The sequence below is a fragment of the Cupressus sempervirens genome, chromosome 11 (genome assembly GCF_028749045.1).
Source record: "Cupressus sempervirens isolate cs-2001-9-10 chromosome 11, ASM2874904v1, whole genome shotgun sequence".
In the NCBI taxonomy this organism is placed as follows: domain Eukaryota; kingdom Viridiplantae; phylum Streptophyta; class Pinopsida; order Cupressales; family Cupressaceae; genus Cupressus; species Cupressus sempervirens.
In genome coordinates this window covers 688,993,865-689,019,733 of record NC_143128.1, presented here as the reverse complement: position 1 = coordinate 689,019,733, position 25,869 = coordinate 688,993,865, and the positions used below count along the sequence as shown (strand labels likewise).

The window sequence follows — 25,869 nt, the reverse complement described above, 5'->3', positions numbered from 1 at the left end:
ATTCCACTTTTTTCTAATTTCCATTCCCATTCGACAAACCCAAATAGTGAATATGAGAATCTTGAGAATTCCATATTCTAATTCCACCTCTAATCCACGAGCCAACCGGGCCCTTACATCTTCTTTTAATACAAATGCTATATTTTAAATAGAATTCCAATTTAACATTGTCCTATAATTAAATAAAATATTACATGGAAATATAAGAATAGGTTGTGTGTAGGAGTGCTCTTCCCCCTAGACTACCGTCTTTTCCTGAACAAAGAAAGGTAAGGTAAGGTAAGGTAAGGTGGTTTTTATAGTCCACGACACTATGCCATAGTTTGTGGGTTTACATATGGTGACAGTGATATGGGACTACCTCGTACTCTTTTTCGAGAGGCGCTTGGCGCTACAAACGAAGCGTACATACCCTACCCCCCAGTGAGATTTGAACTTGTGACCTCTCTTTCAAGAGTACAAGTTCTCCACCACTAAGCGTTTAGAAAGCAACCGGAAGGAGCAGATAAGACGAAACGTTTACGAGTCCTTTCTGTTGTAACGTGTGATCACGATTGAAACCCGGTCTGCGGCATATGCCTCAGAAGGGACACGAAACCCGATTTGCTTAGATCCGTACATATGTACAGAAATTTGTGGCTTTACGGTTCTCTTCATTGCTTACCCTGCTGTGCTATGTGTAAATCTTCTTCTGAAACGCAGTGGATATAAACTCACTCTTGTGAAGGGAGAGGAGGAATTGAGCACTATTATCAGGTACTTGAATTCATTGCACTGCCTTCGATTCCTATCTTATGTTAAGTCCACGTCTTTTTTTCTTTAGGCTAAGTCAAAGGAGGATATAAGTCTGTTGAAACAAGTCTGCTGTTTGATGTGTCCTGGGTATATGAAAACCTAATCTGAAGTGGATGTTAGTAAAATCTATAAAATTTAAAGAAATCTGAAGTGGGTATTCACTAAATGTATGAGATGTCATTAAATGTGAGCTGAGTATTACATGTATTCATTAAATGTATGAGATGTCAATAATTATGTGAGCTGAGTGTTGTATGTATTTCTTATACACGGACATGGTTAATAGCACCCTCTAAACCGATATGCTGATCTTGTATGCAGTGACTGGTATTATATCACTAAAGAGTCGTGAGAGTGGATTTCACAATGGAAGCCTATTCTCAAGACCCAAAAAAAAAATCAGAAATCTACACATATGAAGCTCCCTGGCAAATATATGGTATGAATTGGTCTGTGAGAAAGGACAAGAAATTCCGCCTTGGGATAGGCAGCTTCCTGGAGGAGTATAACAACAAAGTAGAAATTATTGAGCTGGATGAAGAATCAGGGGAATTCAAGAGTGATCCCCGATTTGTGTTTGATCATCCATATCCCACTACCAAGATAATGTTTGTTCCCGATAAGGATTGTCAGAAGCCTGACCTTTTAGCCACTACTGGGGATTATCTAAGGATCTGGCAGGTTTGTGAGGATCGAGTGGAGATGAAAAGCCTTCTGAACAATAATAAGAACAGTGAATTCTGTGCGCCCTTGACTTCCTTTGATTGGAATGATGCAGATCCAAAGCGAATAGGGACTTCTAGTATTGATACTACTTGTACTATTTGGGACATAGAAAAGGAAGCTGTTGATACACAGCTGATTGCCCATGATAAGGAGGTTTATGATATTGCCTGGGGAGGAGTAGGAGTGTTTGCCTCTGTTTCTGCTGATGGGTCTGTGAGAGTTTTTGATTTGAGAGACAAAGAACATTCAACTATCATATATGAAAGTTCACAACCAGATACTCCGTTGCTACGATTAGGATGGAACAAGCAGGATCCAAGGTTCATGGCTACTATTTTGATGGATAGTTGTAAGGTGGTTATCTTGGATATTAGGTATCCAACTGTTCCTTTTGCAGAACTCCAACGGCACCAAGCTAGTGTGAATGCCATTGCATGGGCTCCTCACAGTCCCTGCCATATTTGCACTGCTGGAGATGATTCACAGGCACTTATATGGGACTTGTCAACTGCAAGTCAGCCATTAGTAGAGGGTGGTGGCCCTGATCCAATACTAGCTTACACGGCTGGTGCTGAAATAAATCAGCTGCAGTGGTCTTCCATGCAGTCTGATTGGGTCGCAATTGCTTTTGCTAACAAATTGCAAATATTAAGAGTTTGATATTTGTTATGTTCCAATATTGTTTCTAATCAATCGTCATGAATCTATATAACATAGTCTGACATGATTGTAAGGTATGGTAATTTTTACATTCTCTTCTTTGATGATTTCACAATGGAAAAATAAATCAGGTTTAAGTTATATGATATCCTTTTTAGGTATGATTATGTCAAGAAAAATGTTTTTGCAATAGGCTTCTTATTCCTGTTCTTCTTAAGCTTTATTACTTGTTTCTTTAAAATTTATACATTATGTGTGTTTTTGTTTCCATGATCTTCAAGCTTATTGGACATGCACCATTGTGAAACTCAGATAACATTTTTTGGCTTCATTTTAGCTAATTTTGTAAAATCATCAGATTATCCTCTTTTAAGCCAGGAATACTGTCTTGGATCAACAGAACTGGCATGCCCTATGCATAGGGGACATTGCATAGCGTTGATAAATTTTGGACACAAAATAAAACTGAACGCAGTCTTTTCCTCAAATCCTGCCAAAAAATAAAAAGTCAAGTGCTCTATCACATTGATTATAAGGTTTTGGGTTAATCAACTCCTTGTTCCATGTACCTTACCCCCAGTTTTCTTTGGCAGTTTGGGATGTACATTGTATGGTTGTGTCAATCCTTGTCAATCCAATCCTTGTGGATTGACATGTGCATACTGAGGTCAACCCCTGAATTTTGAGACAGCAGAGTAATAAATATGCTATTTTATGATTTAAAAACTAGCAGGATCTTGATTGTCTTGTTTGAGAATTTAGCTATTGTCCAATCCTTGTGGATTGACATGTGCATACTGAGGTCAACCCCTGAATTTTGAGACAGCAGAGTAAAAAAAATGCTATTGTATGGTTTAAAAACTAGCAGGATCTTGATTGTCTTGTTTGAGAATTTAGCTATTGTTTATTGGCAAATAATATATGAAATTCCCATAATATATGTACTGGCAATGAATAGATTAATCAAGTTTGTGCTATGTCCTCCTCTGGTAATGCAAATAATAACTTCTGTGGGATGTAATGTTTTTCTTTTTGCAGCGCACCACAGTCATTTGAGATCCATTCCCTCTGCCAGGGGGGGGGGGGGGGGGGGGGTGTGATGATTTTCAGCACAGGTTAGTTTGTCTGGAAGCTGTGCTGTCATCAATGCAAAGTAATTTATTATATGCAAGAGGAACTTCAAAAGTTAATGTTATATGATTTAATTTCAGTATAGGTATCTTTGGTACTCACATGTATTAGGATTTTTTCGACATATTTATTGATATGCAAATAAATTTGCCCATGCATACTTGAACTATTATATTAGTGTAAATACATGCAAATGCAAATAGAGTGATGCTTCTTTTTGCGTTTCTCTATGATTTTACGGAATGAAATAAATGATATCTTAATATCCGTAACGTGACTTGAGTACTATTTGCCAGGTTGTAGTCTGAAATAAATAAGCGATGAAAACTGAACGCTGTAGATGTTTGTCTTGTTGCAATTTCTTAACTTGTGTCATTGTGATCATACATTGAATACTTCATGCACATCCTTATATATAGATAGAAAGAGAGGTCCAGATTCCAGACTTCATATGTTAATAGCTACATTGCTGGTTCTGGTTTAGAGGCTGGTTCAGGTTTGGCGAAAATTTGTGAGGTTTGGGTTTGATTTGGGCTCATCTGTAAAAAAAAATAGTAAAAATCATAAATATTAATATGTGTTTGCAGCCTAAAGGCAGGAATTCTAGAAACTACAAACATATTTCTTAATATTTTTTATTTACAGAGATGTTTATAAACCTTTTAAAATATTTAAAAACTTAATATATATGAAAAAAATGTATAATTTAATAGTATACAAATATTTACCACTAATATATGCATCTCCTTGCCACACCAAATTGGATCCTGAATCTCGTTCAAACAGGACCTAAAATCCAGCTCTAATAAGGCACATATCTGGTAACATACGTTAATGGTAACGTAGACTTACAGATTATTTGCTGAGTTACCAATTTGGCCTCTTGGAGGCTGGATCCAGAATTGGATACGGACGGGTGGAGGCGGATGGGTGCTCTGTGGGTGCCATTCGGATACCACTCACAGGCACCTGGATGCGGACAGATGCCTGTTTCAGGCATCTGGGTCCCTGTGAGTGGCATCCAGATGGCCCCACAGGGCATCCGGGAGAATCCATAGGCTTTGTCGGCCAGAAAAGAAAGAAACTTTTTTAAATATTTTTTAAACATGTGGTGTAGTTCTATTAGGCTTAAATCATGAGTAAAATGAGTGAAATAATTCGACAAATGTAGTGAAAGATAAGAGTGATACGATAGATTTGAACAGCAATGAGACATTGATGCCTTAGAGAATCTCTTTGTGGGTGAAAACTTCAACCAAATAATACTATATGCAAAGTGCTTAAAAATGGCTTACAAAACGGATTCCACAGCTCCTTTTGAATTGCATTAGGTTTCTTAGCAAGGGTTTCTTTTGGGCTGCTGTCTAGTTTAGCTTATATGGAAATACTTTTTGCAAACCTTTTCGAGTTTGAGAGCATTTTAAGTTGCCTTTTTTATGACAAATGGTGAGAGGAAATTCTCTCTTCAAATAATAGGGCAGGATTTTTTTTAAAGTAATCCATCCCTAAAATCTGAAACAAGTAAACAGATTGTAGATTATGTACCTTGTACAAATAACTTTCTTGGGGTTTTGCATCTAAACAAAATACCTCAAAGAAACAATGTAGATAATCTTTTGCTCTTGAAGGTAAGAATACAAGACTGAAATTACTTATCTCATTTCTTTGCATATTGACAGTATATATATATACGCATCTGCCTCCCCCCCTCCCCCCCCCCCCAAAAAAAATCTAAGTTACAAATAATCATACCAAGGCAAAAGTAGAAGTTTCATCTTATGAGGATTTCCCATCAAGTAATTGTGTTCCCACACATTCTAATGCATACCCATAGCTGATGTAGACCTAAACAGTTCTGAAAATGTAGTGAACAGCCATGTAAGATGGCCACTTGTCACTTAACAACCAATATCATTTGGCTCAAATGCCAACCAATATGCAACTGTAACGTCACAAGATCTTGGTGCCAATATCAAATTTGGAATATAGATGCCATCACCAACACCCAAAGTCAACTCATGAGTGGTTGGTCCACTAATAGTGACCTCCATAGAATCCTTATGTCCACTAATAAATTAATGCTAGTAATTTTTTGCAGGGTAAACTTGGCTTGTTGGGCTATCAAATCAACTTCCTTTGCCTCCTCAATCCAACTCTCAATCATTACCTAGGACTGATTTAATGTTGTTCCAAGGTCAACAAATTCAGTCCTCTTGGAGGATGCATCATCAACTAACGACTCATGTTCATCTTTCAAAACTTGAATGTCTGGATTAGGTGATGGGCTATCAAATCAAATTTCTTTGCCTTGATAGGCTATCAATCCAACTCTCAATCATTACCTGGGAATCGCTGGGACTGATTTAGTGTTGTTGTTCCAAGGTCAACAAATTCAGTCCTCTTGGAGGATGCATCATCAACCAATGACTCATGTTCATCTTTCAAAACTTGAATGTCGGGATTAGGTGACTCAATCACATTATCTTTTCCATGATCATGGGCTACATTACCTTGAGGATGAAGTGATATATCACAACTGTTATAACAATCAACACAGTTATCATTCATTTGTGTCATACCTTCAATTTTTACAAGCACCTCTTTATTGGAAATTTCATTCTCAATACTGCTAGACTTCTCTACATTAGTGATTTCAGGTGTAAGGGTTGAAAACTCATGAGAATGAGGAAGTAAACTTTTTCTGTCCCAAATCAAAGTTTTGAGCTCCTCTTTGCTTTCTTTGGAATCATCAATCATCACCAAATGGTATTGCAAAACTTCCCAAACCAAAGGCTTTTGCTGCATGTTTCCCAAAAGTCTTTGAATGCCATGTACTGATTTTCTTTTATGTGTACAAATCGTATCATCATTGGAATCAACTAACACATTAGAAGATGCATCGTGATCATCCAAAGGATCCATACCATCATTATCCATATCAATCACATGCTTAACATCAAGAGAAGTCATGCTATGACTCTTATAGAATCTTCTCGCAAATATAATGGAGTCTTGCATGACTCACTCCCCAATGCCTTCCTTTTGTCTTCACAAACCAAATCTACATGTTTATCAAATTCTTCATGTAGATTTTTGCATACTTCCTTTTAATTTTTCTTTTTTCTTATGCTGCTGTCTTGAATTTGTAGATGACTGTTCCTCTTTTTAAGAATAAAATTAGGCCAAAGTGGTCAATCTGAAATTGCGGTGGCTCTACTGGTAATATGCCTTCTATTTTTACTTCTTGGCCTTCTTGATTGTGAATGTTCCAATCTCATCAGACCCATGACTGTAATCAAGAAACCATTAAGGTGATTATTCATGTCCTTAGGCAGGATTTTTTTTCTCCTCTCATCCATTTCTTCAACAGCGAGATTATCCTTAGCTTTGCTAACCTACTCTTGGTGTAATTTTTGTGTTATCGCCACTCTAGGGCGTATAGACTAAATTCAAACTGACTTGCAATAACCCATATTCAATAGGATGAACACCACATGCAATGTAGAAAGCAGCAATATGTTCATTAGGATGCTGTTCATCACCGAAAAACTTGGGAAAGTTCGTTCGTGAGCCATAAGGAAGATCATGTAGAGGTGGAGCTAGATTCAATGATCCAAAAGCATTTCCTCAAGGACCTTGAGCCATTTACATATCCTTGGTAAATGCGTGAAACAATTATAATGAATAATATTACAATGAGAAAAGTACACGGTAAATGAGAGCATGAGGCTCTCAAAGCACATTGTGTTTCCAGTAGAGTTGCCAAAAAGTTGTTGGGTGGATATTTTGCAACTGACAGTTTTGTGAAAATCCAGTCACAAAGTAGGTAGACTAGCCACAACATGTGAGACAGGTGTTCCCAGTAGAGTTGCCAAAAAGCTGTTGGGTGGTTATTTTGCAACCCACAGTTTTGTGAAAATCTAGTCACAAAATAGGTAGACTAGCCACAACATGTGAGACAAAGTCTTTCCTACATTAAAGGGAAGGCTCCCCTCTTCTCACCATTCCTTGGATCAACTCAAGATAAGCAAGAAGTTGAGAGATTTGTGAGGGGTATTACCAACATTCTTTCCTCTTAGCTTTCAAAAAAGAATCCACTTACTTGTGGAGCGAGTAATGGGCAAGATGAAACCTCTAACTACACTTCTATCTAAAGTTGTAAACGGTGATACCGATAAACCAACACTAACTCAAAGGCTAGCTGAAAGCATACCAGTTTGGCTCTAGGCCCTGTTTAAATCTATTCTATAAAAAAAGTCTACCATTGGGGTGCAAAGACTTCTAGAAGTAGGGGAATTCTAATTATTCTTGTGAATTTGAGATGGTAACACAAGCTACAGTGAAAGCTTCTAGTCTATGTATTACCACAACTACTCCCAGTCAAAGCTTCGACTTTGATTGCTTCTTAACTTATTATGCTTTATTATTGAAAACACAATAATAATATTAATCAAAGGCAATAGGCACAAACTACAGTCAAAGCTTCTAATTTGCTCTATCGCAATTGCTTCTAGTCAAAGCTTTGAATCTAATTGCTTCTTTTGTTCACTTTTCTCCTAAATTTGTCCTACACAATCAAACTCATGCTTACACAACTTGGCAGAGCTTTCTTGTATACAACAAAAGATGATTTTTACAATGAGGGGTCACTCCTTTATATAGGCAAAGGAGTTGAGAAAAAAATGGAAGAAAAAGTGGGAGCAACTCAACCAACTCTGACCCAGTGAAACTAACAAGAGAAATTATTGGATTACACATCATAAGGATATGTAAATCGTATTACATGTAATTACACATTTTGATATAATACATCCTCTCCAGCTACAAATATGAAAACTAAAGAAGGAAGAAGACAGAAGAGAATTAAAACAGTCCTAGGAATTGTTCTGAATGGATCTTGTACTTGATGCAATCCTAAATGATAACAGGATTGGGAGTTCTTGTATTTGTGCCACTACATTCACCTTGATAATCATGGTGTTACGTCTTTTGATAGCCTTTGACTCTCTTTGATGAATTATTCATTGCATTTGAAAACTTGATGTGATCAAGCTTTTTCTCGTTCAAGTTGTCGTGAATTCTACTTTATAGATGGACACAACCTGGAGTCTCTGACACTTTGAAGACCTTGTCGATGGTGTCCGGATGTAAACTTAGAATTTTCCACCAATACCTTTAACTTTTTTTTTGTACAACTTCAAAATGCTTGGCGCATTCTCACACAAACTTAGGTTCTCAGACAACCATTGGGAAAATGGAGACCAAATGAATTATCGCTTCTTTGATTCAAAGCATGCCTTCTTTACTAGATGCCTTCACTCTTTATAGAAATTCTGGCATATTCTGGACTTGCTGCAAAATGAAAGTTTCAATGGGATTGAATCCATCATTGGAAGATATGGATTTTGACTCCATGAGAATATTGGCAAAATTGATCTTTGAGGAACAATATATTCGAAGTATTGATTAGATACTCATGAAACATATGAAATGAATTAGATGTGATATGGAAAGTACATGCGGATGGCTAAAATAGGACTTAGGAAAATGGATGGCATGTAAATGCATATGGGAAAAGGACGAGTTCTTATAAAGATGCCTTGAGGAATGAAGGCTAGGTGCATGGGAATGTGTGCAAATGATAACTTTTGACTTTAAAAGTGTGATTTTTACTCAAAAATGGGTTCTCTAGATGTCATTACACTTAAAGTGAATTACACGTAAAATGAACATGCATTTAGGTTCGGAAGATGGAAATGCATTTAAATGGGCATGAAGGATGAGATTGCATGCAAATGTGGATGAAGGGTGAGATTGCATGTAATCGGATGTGGAGAATGAGATGCAATGTGCTATGGCATGTAATGATGGAAGTGGAATGAAACAATGCACTTGCATGAAAAGGTGATGATGGAGTGAAGTGAAACGTGCTCAAGTTCTTGGGTCCAAATGAAGAAAAGACGAGAAGGCAAGCAAACAAACAATGAAAATAAGCACAAAAGAAACACATACCTTTGGTTTTAGACTCAACATGCCAAGAGGCAAGTTACTTAAAGTGCAAATTCCAATTTGGAGTTTGGAGAAAATCCAAAAGTATTAAAATGAGAGTTTTCATCATATTTAAAGGCAAAATGCACTTTTTATGGCATATATATGAATTAGTGTGCAACATCAAGCTAAAATATGCATCAAATAGCAAGATAAGCATGAATTAGTAAGCAAAATTGAAAATGTCCGCTTACTTGGAGATCAAAGAGCCAAAATAGCAAGTTTCATAGACTCGAAGACTAATTTTCTCCCTCAAATCCGGATTTACAAACAACTATTTGACTTCCTCCACACTTGTAATAATGAATGATTAATGAGCATTCAATGGTCGGATTTGGCCTTAGAATGCCACAAACATGGTCTGTAAAGGCAATACCATGCATTAAAACTCAAAAGTGACCTCTATTGATCCAAATGAATGGGCTGGAAATGGCATTTTTTGGGTGTTTTAAACAAAAATGTGCCCTTTTCATGCAAAAATCTGGGTCGTTTTTGCATAAATGTGGCCAAAAAAATGCATGTATTTGACTTGTTTTTTATTTGGGAATGCAAAAACGTCTTCTCCAAATGTATATACATGAACCCAAATGCAAAAATGTGACTCCAAAATGCAGAAAAGTGGATAAAAACCCAAATTTCTGGTCGTTTTTAGCAAAAATGTTATTCATAGAAGGCATGAAATGAAGCATTTTTGACATTTAAAGGCAAAAAAAAGTTCTTCAATAGCAAATATATGGATGAAAGCCGCAAAATGACTTCTATTTGAGCCAAAACGTGATCAAAATTTGCCCAAATCTGAGCTTTTTCACCAAAATGTGGCTTTAAATGCAAAAATCTGAGCCATTTTTGTCTTGGATATGCAAAATCATGACCCCCAAATGCATGTGTATGCATTAAAACTCAAAAATGCCTGCCTTGTGATGGATTTCAAGTCATTATATGGGCAGATCTAACCATTTTTTATGGAAAATGTGTTCTTGGAGAAAGAAAACATAAAGTTTTTTGCCCTCGAATCTTCAAATTCGGGTTTACCTTTTACAAATGCATGAATTACATGCAAAACACTTTCTCTAGGAGATATTACATGTTTTAAAATACATGTCTTTTGTCTTTTTCATGCTAAACGCACTCTTGAGGAGTGTTTGCATGTATTAAAATATGCATTTGGTCAAAAACGCACTCTTGGAGTGCTATTACACAATTAAAAATATGGACTTGCCCGTGTAAACGCACTCTTTGAGTGTCGTTACACATTTAAAAAAAATGTCATATGACTTCAAGGTGCAAAATGCACTCTTGGAGGAGCATTGCATATTTTAAAATTAAAATATGCATTTGATAAGTCATTTAGTGCAAAATGCACTCTAGAAGGGTGATTTCACATTTGAATAACTTGAATATGCATTGCACATTCTAGAATTTGCACATTTTAAGTTAAAAGGCATTTGCAAGCCTTCAGTTCAAAACACATTCTCTAGGAGCCTTTGCATATTTTACATGCAAATGGGTTAAAAGATATGTTATGCACAACTTGAAATACTAATAAAACAAATGCTCAATAAATTTTTGAAGAAATATCACTTAATTGGGTCATAAATACTATTTACACTATATAGTTTAATATATCATGTGCAAATATCATTCAAAAAGTAATATTTACTAAACTGTTTTGAATTAAAACTCAAAAATTAAATAAAACTATATATTTAATATTGTCACTTAAGTGAAAAATCTAAAAAACAACTCAACATGAAAATATAACATAAAGTGCACTATAGTCACTTAAGTGATAATTTTAAGTAATAAAGTAACATAAAAACATAATTTAAATGAATTTATGTTATATTTTTCAAAAAGTGAATGCCAACTTTAAAATATAACATGATATTTTAAATCGTGCAGTTGCGCCTGGAGAGTCCAGCTTTTGGGCACTAAAATGATCATATCTTTTGATTGCCAACTCCGAGAATCAAAGGGAAAATCGAAAGCAATGATTTGAGCAAAACTAAAAGACCAAAAGCTAACAAAGACACTAAAAAATGAGAAATATGGCAATAAAGGCTTCAAAAATTAAGCATAGGCTCAACAAACAGAAAAACTAAAAAGACTTGACGAAAGCCTTCAGTAAAATGATTCGTTATATCAATTGGGGTCAATTGATTGAGCAATGTTATCCTTTTAAATAATGAACTAAGTTAGAGAAAAACGAAACTAATTTGAAAAAGTTTTGTACTGTTACCTGCATACACAAAATGCAAGACAAGAGTTGGCTCTATATGGGGAATGTTAGTCGTTTGTTTTTGGAAACAAAGAGTGTCATAGAATCCAGTTCTCTAAGTGCCTTCCATCCACTCCATTGGGCTATAAAGTCAGGGGAACCAAAAACAAAAAAAACCTAATGCGACTAATGAAAAGCAATCCTAGTAAAACAAAAATGTGCAAGCGCATTTATTAAAAACAAAGAAAAACCTACCTAATTAAAAGTAGCCAAAAATGCAAACATTAGATGAAATCATTTATGAGTTCAACAAAATAGCTACCTTTTTCAGTAGCTTGTGGTACCTTGCATGTTCATAAGCAACTTCATATAGATGGAACACAAACAACTGGAGCAATGATGTCAAGGCTTGATGTAACACCTCTTGGAAGATATAGAAGAATTCACCTTTTTGAGATGAATCATGCGTGTTTTTGCTCCGAGATACGTTTATGAATTGAAACTGCTCCTCCAAAATTGAACTCTCCTCTTTGACATCTTTGATAGTATTTTCATGTTCAGGTATATGTGGAATCTCTAGCTTTCCATTAGCCTCCAACCATGCAAGATGTCGAGTTGCACATCCTCTTGATCTAACAAATTCTGAATTTTTCTTGCTAACTACAACTTGCTTTACTTGTTCATCAATCATTGGCATCTCAAGATGCTTGAAAAAATCTTGCTCATGTGATTTCTATAAGGACATGCCTGCACTACTTGCCTCAACATACTGTTCGCATTCTTTAAACTTGGGAAAGTCTTTATAATTTATGAGAAATTTTGTTTCAAGCTCCAGGATAGAACATTTATGCAAAATTTTCCCACGTTCATGACCTTGAGACACAAACACATCATTTTCAGTTTTATTAGAACTTGCTTGCATGTCCACTTTTATGACACGATTATTGGAAGAAATCTTTTCCTTATCTTTTCATCTTTGGCCTTTTGAGATTGCATACACCAGATATGCGAGTCACCAACTATGTTTTTTCCTTTTCTTGAAAGAGAATAACAAGATCACTAGCTTCAGATGCATGATGCTTCATTGTCGTCTTCGTTGATGGTTCCTAAATTTCAAGCATCTTTGATGGTGAAACCAATTTATGAGGAATAGTTGGAACTTGGAAGAGACCTTCTTTGTATATCTTCACGAGGAACGAAGAACATACCTTGAGCTATTTGCTTTTTGAGGGTAACTCATTTGCTAACCTTTGTACTAAATTCTGTCCTTGTGTTGAGAGAAGATGAATTAAAAGAATAATAACTTTCTACAAATCCACTTGCTTCAATTCTTATCTTTCCAGCAAGAATAACATCATCTTCAATGTCAATTGCTAGTGTTTGTGCAGTTGCAAGAGTAGTCAGGGCTTCTCTCCTTAATATATACTGACTTTAGGAATTTGAGCACTAACAAAGAAACACTTCAAATTTGCAGTTGTAGGTTGAACAACAACTGGGGTTCTTCGTGTCAATATGTTGAAATGAGCAACAAATCCACGCATAGGCATGCAAGATGACTTCTTAGCTGAATAAGTTGGGCCAATAATGCATGAGCATCTTCAAGAGGCTTGAAACTCTCCTCAAACTTGGCTATGAGAGTAGCCAAGTTTGTGATAGTACGTGGTGGTAAATCGTAGAACCAATTAGCAACCATGCCTGTATAGTTTCCACGAACAACCTAATAGACATGTCCTCATATTCAATAGCATGAATACCACATGCAATGTAGAAAACAACAACAATATGTTTGTTACTGGAAAATGTGGGAAAGTTCTTTTGTGAGCCATCAAGATAGCATGTAGAGGTGGAGCTAGATTCAATGGTCCAAAAGCATTTCCCCAATGACCTTGAGCCATTTACATATCCTTGGTAAATGCGTGAGACAATTACAATGAGAAAAGGACACGGGTATGCTTCAAATAAAAGTATGAGGCTCTCAAATGCATGTCATATTCCCAATAGAGTCGCCAAAAAACTATTGGGTGGATATTTTGCAACTGACAGTTTTGTGAAAATCCAGTCACAAAATAGGTAGACCAGCCACAACATGTGAGACAAAATCTCTCCTACATTAAAGAGAAGGCTCCCCCTTCTCGTTGTTCCTTGGATCAACTCAAGGTAAGCAAGAAATTGAGAGATTTGTGAGGGGTGTTACCAATATTCTTTCCTCTTAGCTTTTAGAAAAGAATCCCCTTAGTCGTGGAGCGAGTAATGGGCAAGATGAAACCTCTGACTACACTTCTATCTTAAGTTGTAAACGGTGATACCAATAAACCAACACTAACTCAAAGGCTAGTTGAAAGCGTACCAGTTTGGCTCTAGGTCCTGTTTAAATATATTTTATAAAAAAAGCCTCTACCATTGGGGCACAAAGACTTTTAGAAGTAGGGGAATTCTAAATATTTTTTGTGAATTTGAGATGGTAACATAAGCTACAACGAAAGCTTCTAGTGTATGTATTACCACAACTACTCCCAGTCAAAGCTTCAACTCTGGTTGCTTATTAATTCACTATGCTTTATTATTGAAAACACAATAATAACATGAATCCAAGGCAATAGGCACAAACTATAGTCAAAGCTTCTAATTTTCTCTATCACATTTGCTTTCAGTCAAAGCTTTGAATCCAATTGCTTCTTTTATTCACTTTTCTCCTAAATTTGTACTACACAATCAAACTTATGCTTGCACAACTTGGCAGAGTTTTCTTGTATACAACAAAAGATGATTTTTACAATGAGAGGGCACTCCTTTATGTAGGCAAAGGAGTTGAGAAAAAGATGGAGGAAAAAGTGGGAGCAACTCAACCAACTTTGACCCGGTCAAACTAACAAGAGAAATTATTTGATTACACGTCATAAGGACATGTAAATCGTATTACATGTAGTTACACAATTTGATGTAATACATCCTCTCTAACTACAAACATGAAAACTAAAGAAGGAAGTAGACGGAAGAAAATTGAAACAATCCTAGGAATTGTTTAGAAGGGTATTGTATTTGATGATGCAATCCTGGATGATAACATGATCAGGAGTTCCAATATTTGTGCGACTGCATTCACCTTGATAATCATGGTGTTGTATCTTTTGATAGCCTATGACTCTCTTTGATGAATTGTCGATTGTCATTTGAAAACTTGATGTGATCAAGCTTTTTCTCATTCAAGTTGTGGGGAATTCTCTTTTATAGATCAGCACAAACTGGAGTCTCTAACACTTTGAAGACCTTCTCAATGGTGTCCGAGTGTAAACTTGGAACAACTTTCCACCAACACCTTTAACTTTTTTTTTTTTGGTATAACTTCAAAGTGCTTGGCGCATTCCCACATGAACGTAGGTTCTTAGACAACCAATGGGAAAATGGAGTTCTGATGAATTATCGCTTCTTTGGTTTGAAGCACGCCTTTTTTATTGGATATGTCCACTAACTATAGAAATTTTGGCATATTTTGGACTTGATGCAACATGAAAGTTTCAATGGGATTGAATCCATCATTGGAAGATATGGATTTTGACTCCATGAGAATATTGGAAAAATGGATCTCTAAGGAACAATATATTCAGAGTATTGATTAGATACTCATGGAACATATGAAATAAATTGGATGTGATATGGAAAGTACATGCAGATGGCTGAAATGGGACTTAGGAAGATGGATGACATGTAAATGTGTATGGGAAAAGGATGAGTTCTTATAAAGATGCCTTGAGGATTGAAGGCTAGGTGCATGGGAATGTGTGCAAATGATAACTTTTGACTTTAAAAGTGTGACCTTTAGTCGAAAATGAGTTCTTTGGATGTCATTACATGTAAAGTGAATTACATGTATATAGGTTCAAAAGATGAAAATGCTTGTAAATGGGAACATTGGATGAGATTGCATGTAAATGCAGATGGAGGGTGAGATTACATGTAAATGCAGATGGAGGGTGAGATTACATGTAATCGCATGTGGAGAACGAGATGTGATGTGCTATGGCATGTAATGATGGAAGTGGAATAAAACAATGCACTTGCATGAAAAGGTGAAGATGGAGTGAAGTAAATGTGCTCAAGTTCTTGGGAAAGAACTTGCAATTTCTTCCAAATGAAGAAAAATGGGAAAGCAAGCAAACAAACAACAAAAACAAGCACAAAAGAAACACGTACCTTTGGTTTTAGATTCAAACATGCCAAGAGGCAAGTTACTTAAAGTGCAAATTCAAATTTGGAGTTTGGGGATAATCCAAAAGTATGAAAATGAGAGTTTACATCATATTGAAAGGCAAAATGCACTTTTCATAGCATATATATGAACAACTGTGCAACATCAAGCATAAAATATGCATCAAAATAGCAAGATAAGCATGAATTAGTAAGCAAGATTGAAAATGTCCACTTGGAGATCAAAGAGCCAAAATAACAAGTTTTATAGACTTACGACCAATTCTCTCAAACCCGGATTTACTAACAACTATTTGACTTCCTCCGCACTTGCAAATAATGAATGATTAATGAAGCATTCAATGGTTGGATTTGGCATGAGAATGCCAAAAATGTGGTCTTTAAAGGCAATAGCATGCATTAAAACTAAAAAATGGCCCTTATTGATCCAAACCTATGGGCTATAAAATGCCATTTTTTGGGTGTTTTTAACACAAATGTGCTGTTTTCATGCAAAAATCAAGGTTGTTTTTGCAAAAATTTGGCCATAAAAATGCATGTATTTGAGTCATTTTTCACTTGGGAATGCAGAAACATCTTCTCCAAATGCAAAAATGTGATTCCAAAATGCAAAAAAGTGGATAAAAACCCAATTTTCTGGGTGTTTTTAGTAAAAACATGATTCATAGAAGGTATGAAATGGAGCATTTTTTACATCTAAAGGAAAAAACGTGTTCTTCAATAGCAAATTTATGGATGAAAGCCTCAAAACGACTTCAATTTGAAGCCAAAATGTGATCAAAATTGGCTCAAATCTGGGATTTTTACCAAAACGTGGCTCAAAAATACAAAAATTTGAGTCATTTTTGTCTTGGATATGCAAAATCATGACCCCCAAGTTACGAATTTACTGGTTATGTGCAAGTATTTGAAAAGTAGGCGAGGTTGGGATTACTATTAAAGGGTGTTGTAATGCAACATCTCTTAGATAATTTGCTATTGATAAATTCTATTATGTAATGTAATGCTTCTTATGACTCTAAGGGCCAATACTAAGGCATTGGTCGCAGCTAGTTGTGGGTTTTGCATATGTTTTGCTGCTCATGTTTGTATTACTTCTTGTTGCAAATATTGTTTAAATCAGAAAATATCTTTTAATTTCTGCAAGTTATTGTCCCACCCTATCTCATGCTCCCTGCAAGTTGATGTTAATGGATGGTTAGCCATCATATAGTATCTCCTTGTTATGTTTGATGCCTCATATGAGATGTATATGTTTATGCAATACGGTGTTATGAGTTTGTGAAGTGTTTATTGAAGGGGATTGAGGTCTACCTGCCTTGGTTTTGTAGAGTTTAAAGTGTAGAAGGATTTGTTATCCTTGTTAGTTGGTCTAGCTCTATTAGGAAGAATGATATTGGAAATTCAGATGGTGTAGGGGTACCTAACGCACAAGCATACGAGGAGGTCAAGAGACATGATGTGATGTATTTGGGTCATTTATGATGTTTTTGAGTCCATGATGTAAAGGAATGAGCAATCTTTGTAAAAAGTTGTAGAAGTTGTCATTTGGTCAAAGTATCACATGTTGCACAATGACCCATGAAAGGGTAAGAATTATGTAAAAAGTCATTAAATGCCTATATGGATGTGTCTAGAAGGTTGTCATGAAGTTTGTGGGGTCAATTTGTCAAAGATGTAAAAAGTTACTCTAAAGTTGCAAAAAGTCCAATGTTGCAAAATTGCAATTTTGCGACATTTGCACCAAAAAGATGTGTAAGGATCAGTTGATCGGTTCTAGAGTCTATAAAATTTATTAAATGGTCGAACCAAGCAATGAACAAGAAGAGAGATCAATTTGGTATATTTGTGCATCAAAAACTTGTTAATCTCATCAACTTTAATTGGTTTTTTGTTGTTTCCAAGCCTTGTACGGACCTATATGTTGATTTCCAGGATCGCTGCTAATGTACTAAGCATTGCCATGTATTTGGTATGTGTTTTCCAAATGGCAGTGACCTCTTATTTAAATTGAGAATAAGCCATGAAGAGACATTTCTCATGAATGGGACATGTCTATTCATTAATAAGATGAGTAATATAATAAAAATTTAATCATTGTTATATATATTATATTAATTTCTCTCATATAACAATAAACTTATGTATGTAAATTATATCTCATACCTAATTATATATAGGTTTATCCAACATAAGCTACCAAACATCAACACTCCCTCTTAGCTAGGGAGGATAAACACATGTATTACCTCAAAGTAATATCAAGTTAGCAAGATTAAGGATATCTTTGATCAGAAGATATCCATCATTTTGATATCAAGAGTATTGGTCTCCCAAAATATCAACATATGATATTCACCAAATATTTAATAAGGTTTGATATCACATCTGATATCATGAGTATTGGTCTCCCAAAATACATGATATTCACCAATTACTCAAAAATGTTTCATATCACATCTAATATCATGAGTATTGGCCTCCCAAAATATCGATGATATTCACAAAATACTCTGAGTAATGGCCTTCCAGACTGTTGAGATGCAAGATATTCACCAAATATTGTGAGTAATGGCCTTTAAGAACATCAAGGAGCGTGATATTCATCAAGTACTTTGTGAGTAACGGCCTTCTAGAACATCAAGATGCGTGATATTCACCAAGTACTCTGTGTAATGACCTTTCAGAATATCAATATGCATAACATCCACCATGTACTCAAAAAATGTTTATAAGGTATGTGCACACGCATTCTCATAATGCTTACCATATAAACATCCATCATGCACAGTATAATCTATTATGATCTGCATAGACATTGTAAGATATCCATCATAATAGAAAATTAAGTTATTGTAAGATCGTCACCTTTCAATAACTTCTGCAAATACAAATGATATCATCTGGAAGTCATCACTTCCTCATGATGTACATAGGGGGTAGGCCCATTAAAATCACATAGTCATGAGGTATATTCATGAATCACACTCTTATTTGCCACAATTTATTGATCACTGAAGAATCCATCTCAACATAATTGACTCCCTCTAAATCAATATAACCGAGATTACCGAAGGTTGATTGAATCCTCTATTTGCTCCCTCTCTTTCAAGGTTGCCTCTAATGAAATGTCAGGCGCCCTCTTAATCTGATACTGATCTTTTTCCTGCAAATGAGTTCTATCTTGAAAGCATATTGGAGAGAGATTTCAAATAGTTCATAAAACTATCTATCTTGAAGGTAAATATTAAAGATAGAAGCATACAAGGTTTATTATCCCAATGTTATGGCATTGAATGAAAAAAAATCACGAACATTATTCAAGCATAATACTTATCTCTGATTGTATATTCTTCCTTTTGTTTTGTTTGATCACCCTTTATATGGAAGACATGTATCTCCTAAGTTGTGAATGTGGATCCCATTGCGTGGTTTTATGTCCCCTTCTTATCAGATGAATTGGGCCCATCATGTGTGGGGGAATGGTTCCCTTTTTATGTGAGTTGACGTCCCCTTAAATTTTTCCGGTCACCTTATAATAACAGGGAATAATACCCGATGTCATCATTATCTTCCCATGTGGAACTGATAATCGTACCTTCTTCCCAATTCAATACAATGATTGCTTTATTCTGACTTCACATAGCACACTATAACACCAATGTGAACACAAAATAGACTGAATTCTTCAATGCTCAGATCACCTAACCTATACCACATCAATTCAAGTGGCTTTATCAAATATGCTCAGAGATTGTTGCAACTGAGGGTAACAACTGTAATGGTGCTCGAATGAGACAACCATGCAGCCTGCAGATACTTTGTTCAAGGAACCATTAAGTTCTTCAGACTTGATGCTTCCATGTCTAAATGACACGTGAACTCTACTCTGTATCTCTTGCAAACTCAGTTCATCATCAATAGCTGGAGCTGCCCCTGTGATTGGTATGAAGGCTGGATATACCAATGGCTAACCCTAGACGTATCTTTAGAAGAAGAGTCCCCCATTCAGACTCAGGTGCATACCATTAATTTCCCAGTATTGTGTTTCACATATCACATGGTATTAATATGCTTTGCAATCTCAATGGCTTTCTCACTTTATATGAAAAATTGCGCAAATAAATTTGTGGGACACAATTATTAATTCTCCTTCCCATCAGCTCTCGATATTAGCAAATATTATTCCCTATTAATCCCAACCAGCTTAATATGTTTTGCTTCAAGCTTAACACGGAATATTATTTCTTCCCAGCAGCCAAGGAAATAATGATATTGAAAAGGGCCGATATAGTTTGCTTCACACATATTTTGGCTCAAACAACTGCCCTGATTAATTTTATCAAAATAGTTGATATTTGCTAATCCGATTTGGTTACGTATCCCAAATTGCTGGTTGGATGATATGTACGAATGGTTCTAAGAACAGATTTAATATTCAATCTGCAAATAAGAAGCAAATGTCTGCCAAGCTGCTTCTTACTATTGTAGTTATTCTCGGCGCATGTAATTAAGTATTCCATGCTTTCTTCTTCCCCCAATTTATAATTTTAATAGATATAATTGCTGTTATGTCCATGCTCATGATTGCTTTCTTACAGTTACAGCCTGACTCTAATACCATGTTGATTTCCGGGATCACTGCAAATGTACTAAGCATTGCCATATATTTGGTATGCATTTTTCAAACGGCAGCGACCTCTTATTTAAATTGAGAACAAGCCATGAAGAGACATGTCTCATGAATGGGACATGTCTATATGTTAATTAGATAATTAATATAATAAAAATTCAATCATTGTTATATATATATATATATATATAAAGTATTAATTTCTCTCATATAATAAACTTATATATGTAAATTATATCTCATATATAATTATAAATAGGTTTATCTGACAGAAGCTACCAAACATCAACACTGTACGGCCAGGGAACAGTATAACAGCATAATGGATAGATAGTATGATGAGTCATCTTTCTTCTTGTTTTTGTTTGTGTCAATTTCATTAAGGAATAAAGAAGCTATGCAACTTTTTGTTAAATCTGTCCTGAAACCCTCAGTAAATGGGTAGACAGTAAGGGTTTTAATTTTCCTTTTGAAATCACTGATGGGAAAAAAAAAATTGTGCATATTCTAAGACAAGATTCAGAAGGCTTTCATTTGAGTATGATCTTGTCATGACTGGTAATGTATAGTGAAAGAAAACTGTTGCCCTAGTGGTCAGAAATCAGAAAACACAGTGTTTATGACAGTAAAAGTTATCTGTTTGTTGTTATTTGTTATTAATTTGATTGGAAAACACATAAAATGACTGGTTTGGAGTTTGAAGACCCCCAGAAAGTCCATTTGATTAGATTTTAATGGCAGTAGATCAATGGTTTAAGAATCTGATCTGTTTTGTTGGTATGATCAGACCTAGGGAATTTGTGGTCTGAATGAAGAATGATGTATTGGGCTTTTTGCAAGGTACCTAAATTTACTCTTGCGAAATGGCAAAAACATTAAAATCTGCAGGTATAGCTGGAGGATAATCCTAGATCTAATCAGTTTGGAAATGGGGATCAAAATGAAAGCTGATTTAAACAAGTATGTGGTTATGATAGGGATTTGGAATTGATGAATGGATAGAGAACAAAGTTTATTGCCGATGAGGTTGTGTCTGCAGGACCTTATGGAGATGTAATCAAAGTGTTTGAGGGATTGTGATCAGTATATGGATTAATAATTGTTGTTGCAGGTATGATAAAGGCAGGACTCAATGTTAAAATGTGATTGAATTTGTTTGCAGGCCTATAGAGCATGGCAGAACCTATATGGATTTATAAGGTATGAATGCCTTAAGGAATGAGATAAGATTATGTTTAGGTTGAAGGATGAAGTTGATTCATGAATGGAACGAATGTTATGTTTTATGATTACTGTTTGAGGGATGATACTCATGACTGTAATGTTCTTTGAAGATGTAGAAGAGGATTGAGGAACCTATCATGCTTCCATACTGAAATTGATTTCGTTGATGAAGATGTTGTTTGAAATGCTTATAAAAGTTGTTTACATGCTGAAAGGATGACTGGATCAACAGGATCCTAAGAGAATGAAGGTTATTGTAACATGCTCTGCGACATTGGAGATGGCTTCTCTTAAGAATTTGATGAAGAGCACTGGTAGCTACTTTGTAGTGTAAACCCTGTCAAACCAGGAACCAACAAGAATTATGATATATACCATAGTTCCCATACTCAGACTTGACATGAACTCGACAAGGCTGACTTGACCCGGGACTCAGCATAAAATCTGTAGGACTTGGTAAAAACTAGGTTTTGGGGGAGTTTTTCCTCGACCAAGTTTCTGAAGAGTCACGTGTCACTGGGACTCAGTCAGACCAAGAATCAGAGTCTTCAGTCTGGGAACTCTGATATGTACTTACTAGAATCCATGCCAAATTTTTTTTCTTGCCATATCCCCACATCTGTACCCGCACATGTACTAGAATTGGTAACTTAGATGAAAAGCAACTATTCTTTGAATACAAATATCATTACTTGTTTGGGCAACAATTATCTGTTTCAGGAATAATCATCCATTTTCTTGCATCAGTAAACCTATCAAATCAACATGAACACATTGTTGGTCACTGATCATCATCAATAGAAAAAGAGTATAAGGAATGCACTAAGCACCAAAAATAGCAATTACTTGTATCCTATACGAATCTCAGGACGTCCAGCAGTGTCCTAAAGGTATAGCAGTCTTCCACATGGCCTCCTCAAGGTGCACAGGACAAAGTTCAATACATGTTTATCCCAGCTAACCATGCAACATCCATTTGAGTCTTTATACATTTAATGGATGTGTAAATATTTTATGAAGAGGGTGAAAACCACACAATTATACCAAGAGGGGGGTGAATCAATATAATAATAACTTCTGCAATTTAAAACGTTTATCCACACAGGTAACTTCAAATACTGAAATAAACAATTACGCACATGAACACAATAATACAATGTTTATGTGGAAACCCAATGCAGAAAAAAATTGCGACAAATAATTGTTTTGTAAATACACTTTCTTTTACAATGTTTTGTAGGCACCAACTTACTAGAGGCTGCAACCTTTATGTTTATGAGCACAGACTCAGTGGAAGCTCCAACTCCCACACATTGCAGGCATAGACGTACTGATAGCACCAACTCCTACTGCTCATCTTCATGAGCACCAACTCAGTGCACACAAACTTCTTTTCCATCTTGTCAATGTTACTTACACTCTTTTACTCTAAACATTTTCTTTAGTCTGATGTTCATATTTGCTTTGATTCCACAAATATCTTCCTCTGTATCCTTATTGAAAAGAGCAGCAATCTTACTTAAATGCTCACTTATTATTCTGATCCACACTTATGATATATGAATTTATATGTCAGATTTAACAAATCTGAATATGCCTTCTATTACTGTTCTGCTCTTTATCATCTCATTTTCAATATTCTGAAATAATCTCCTTTTACGCTTCACTTATATTTGATTTCGTCTTATGAGCACCCACACTCCACTCTTCTGATATTTTTTCTTATCACTTACACTCACATCTTATCATTTAACACCTTATTCTTCAAAACTAATTTTATATCTTCATCTCCTAACGATCACTCCTTTTCAAGGGAAGAGGCATACCTTAATGACTTCACTTTCATTTATAAATCTTATTACATAAAGTAATCTTTTAATTAAAGCTGTCCCTTGAATGTGCTGTTTCCCTTACAAACTGGTCTTAATCGCACCTGGATTCACTAACGCTAGTTGCATCGTATTTCTCATAATCGCCGAAGACTCCAACTGCATCTTTTTAATGGATTTTCCTCAATAATTGTGGAGTATGTTTATTTAAATATCTAAATACCCTAAATACCTGGAATCAGTAACGCTAGCTGCATTGTATTCCTCATAATCGCTGAAGACTCTGACTGCATCCTTTTAATGGATTTTCCTCAATAATTACGTGGAGTATGTTTATTTAAATATCTAAATCCTTTTTCCACACTACCGTCTGCTGGTGTATATTGTTCGATAATCAGACTTCTTATTCTAAACAAAGACTGATATTCAAAACTCCATAGGAATACTCTGATCTTCATGATATGCTGATATTCTTTTCTCAATGGTATAGCTTTTAAAAAAAGATTTTCGTACTTGTGTGCTGAATACTGTCACTGTCATATAGGTCTTTTATTAGTCACGGCAGGAAATCTTATGGAACCCTTAAGTTTCATTAAAAACTATTAAAAATTTGTTATTATCCAATAGAGTTAAAGAATTTTTTAACCTTCAAACTGTTTTCAAACGCTTGAATTTTGAATGTATTTTTAGAAGTTAAAAAATATTATTTATCTGATGTCTTATTGGTTCTTATTGAAAAAGGCAAGGAGTAAAAATCAATTTTAGAGCAGAAAATTAGGAAAAAACTCGTGGAGTACTTTACAAGCCGACATAATGATGCAAAGTTATTGTTAAATGTTTTGTCCTTTTAACGCAGAGAACATTTAAGATGGTGAGTCATGTAGAGAATTCTAGATTCTCCACCTGTAGGTGTAGAAAATTCTAGTTTGTCCACCTGTAGAAATGAATTTTTTTGAGGGATGCAAGAGATGCAGTTATCCGAAAGTGGAAGCGCTTCTCACAACAATTGCTCTATTTTTAGTTTGCAGTGGGTTATTTTCTTGCGCAGAAAACTGTTTTCTGCCTAAATACTGTGGCATGCTTTGCATGGAAACATTGTGCTTGCTGTTACTGAGTTTTGTGGCTGGAAGACCTGGAATTTTATTAGCTAAATCATCAGCAATGCTGTTTTTCACTTGTGGAATACTTATGTAGTTCTTGCCGATATAGTTTACAATTTCAAAGTAAAGTTCTTGCTGATACAGTTTATAATTGTAACTAGAACTTTTTTGATATCCTTTGACCTTGGGAACATGATTGATAACTTAATGCAATTTTTTATCCTCCCCATCAAAGCTCCTGCTTTATCCTTGAACATTTGTTAGATCTTTTGATCCTTCAAGAATGTGTGGGTTGTTACGTAACTTGCATGTTTCAAAATGATACTATATTTATGGCATGGGTTTGATTTCCATTTTCTTTGTTGCATTGGTATAATATATCAAATAGCTTTATGATAAAAAAAAAAACTGTTCCATTCCACTGAATAAATTTATGTTTTTCCTCATCATCCACACTTCGTGTATCGGCTTGCTGGCAGGAAGAGGAGTAAATGGACTAAAGAATGAAGGTGTTGAGGTGAGCGTTTAAACAAAAATAAGCCATTTAGCTGTTTGGAAACCAGATTAAATGGAAAGATTGGTAGTGTAATCCCGTATTATTTTTATTGATTTTCCAAGATATGCATATGGGCAAATTTGTGCTAAGCAAGATTATATTGGCAACTCAGTCATGAATTTTAACTTGAACAGAATCCCGTAGCAGCTGTTGTTATTATGGCTTGCAACCGCCCTGACTATTTAGAAAGAACAGTGAAGTCTGTCCTAAGGTAGAGAATTAAACAATACAGTTTTCGTGAAGAATATTTTTGTTCATCGTTTCCACGGCTGTAGGATTTTATTTCATTTCAATCTATGAGAGCCACTATACATGTCCATTCAGATTCCCGACAACATTGTTCCATGCCCAAACCGCTACCAAGGGCAGGAACTATGGCGCAAGCGCCCCTTGTTTTGATTCACTCTCTACAAGTATCGTACAAGCTTTACTTTCAATTGTATGGACCTTATTTTTATGGTGAACATTTATGGATATATCAAACTTATTATATTTGGTTTGTCGATGCACACTCGGGTATAATCTTGCCGCTCTTAACGATTTGGCTTTGCACAATCTCCGAAACATGAATCGACTTCCATCAATCTCTTCAAACCGATTCTGTTTAGAAGTGTGTCGCTGAAAACGATAGGTCAGACTTTAAAATATTCAAACGCTGATACGTTTAATATTCCATGTTTTTGATGCCATACTGTTTGACTCGTGACCACTGCTCAGTATCGTCTTCTTATTACCGTCTTGAC

The 25,869-nt window shown here is 35.5% G+C and overlaps 1 long non-coding RNA gene and 1 pseudogene across 2 annotated transcripts; both read left to right on the top strand.

The window, feature by feature from the left end:
- The first annotated feature begins 515 nt into the window (after positions 1-515).
- On the top strand, positions 516-2,243 carry LOC149531584 (WD repeat-containing protein LWD1 pseudogene; annotated as a pseudogene). Its single transcript, XR_016358428.1, has 2 exons — positions 516-756; positions 1,117-2,243. The product of XR_016358428.1 is annotated as a WD repeat-containing protein LWD1 pseudogene (transcript).
- On the top strand, positions 2,219-25,637 carry LOC149531583 (uncharacterized). Its single transcript, XR_016358429.1, has 4 exons — positions 2,219-2,255; positions 3,220-3,296; positions 25,050-25,087; positions 25,261-25,637. It is a non-coding gene; the product is annotated as an uncharacterized LOC149531583 (long non-coding RNA).
- The last annotated feature ends 232 nt before the right edge of the window (positions 25,638-25,869 follow it).